The sequence below is a fragment of the Trachymyrmex cornetzi genome, unplaced genomic scaffold (assembly GCF_001594075.2).
Source record: "Trachymyrmex cornetzi isolate Tcor2-1 unplaced genomic scaffold, Tcor1.1 scaffold760, whole genome shotgun sequence".
Classification (NCBI taxonomy): Eukaryota; Metazoa; Arthropoda; class Insecta; order Hymenoptera; family Formicidae; genus Trachymyrmex; species Trachymyrmex cornetzi.
The window spans coordinates 29,656-31,093 of record NW_017300093.1 but is presented as its reverse complement, the minus strand read 5'-3'; positions in this window follow the sequence as shown (position 1 = coordinate 31,093).

Genomic DNA, 1,438 nt, shown 5'->3' with positions numbered 1-1,438 from the left:
AACTGAAAATATGTAACTATTTGATGTCTTTTAGTAACTGTATGTAATATGATGTACACCTTCTGTATCTGAGCGTAAATTCAGACTATTTTGTTGCATTAATGTAGTAGGTAAAACTTTCCAATTTTCACAGAGAAATCTGGCCTTTTACTTATAGTCCAGTCGTCAGAGATCTGACATCTAAAATGATCCGACCTGGCTGAAATTTTGTGTGAATGTACATTAGTAGTCCCCAAAAAAGATGCAAAAAAGTTTACCACTCCTACCCCCGGGCTTCCCCCTAAAACCCCCCCTCGTAGGGGGGAAAAAACGGAAAACATCGATTTCCCAAGAATCTGTACGCCGTAGAAAAAAATGTTTCAAACAAAAAATGCAGCTGAGATAATTTTGAACAAAAATGTTTTTTAGCACTTTTTGTGTAGAATGAAGCGTTCTCTCAGAAACAACGCTTGAAGTGACCGGTGATTTTGAATGTCAGTTACGCGCGCGAAATCAATTTTTTAAATAAAATTTCTATCAACTCGACGGTAATAATTCGATATCTTTTGATCAGAGTGTCCTATCAACAAAATCAAAATGCATTTTAAAGGTGAAGAGTGCAGCTTTCGTATGCAATTTTTGCATTTTGCCGCAAATGAAGTCAGTTTCTATAAAGCTGTTAAATAAATAAACGTTGCGCGATTTTTGCCATTTTTTACGATTCTCATGAGATCAATAAAATTTATCACTTCCATTGACCGGTCGCTGTGGAATTTCCATTGTTAGAGCCTAAACTTCAAAACCAATATAACATGAAATTTCGATTTTGAGTTTTGGCAAAAAATATGAGGTATTTGAAATATGCCTAAAAAACGCTGAATTTAAACTTTCACATTACAAACGATTCACGGGAAATGCTTCCACGAAGACGGCATTGGATGGAATTTGTAGCTGAAGATGTGTAGTTTTTAAACACGTACTTGTGGAATCGAAAAGAAGCAGTTTTAAACGTTTTATTTGAAGTATAAGGCCAAATATCACGATTTCCTCATTTTTCACAAAAACATATATAACTTTCGATTCCGACCATATTTCGGGACGTTCGAAACGGGAAATTGAAGCTGAATGTTTCTACTATTGATTGCATATAGTCGCTTCATGCAGGCGAGTCTTGGAATTTCAAGGGAGACCTTCGAAAACAGGTAACAATGCGCTCCGCTCGAGTACTGCCGGCGGGTTACAATTCTCGCAGCGGCGGCGCGCGCAGCTGCCTACATGCATACGCTTGGCTGCACGGCAGTATTGTGTATGTACATGTCTCGGCCCTGCGTCGGTGTGTGTGCTCTAGCTGTAGAGTCGTGCCGATCGTGCGGAGTTAACGGATTTTTCAGTGCTTCAACGTATTAATAAGTGTGTGAAAAAATTAGTGAATTCGGTAAGTATTTATGATATTTATGCA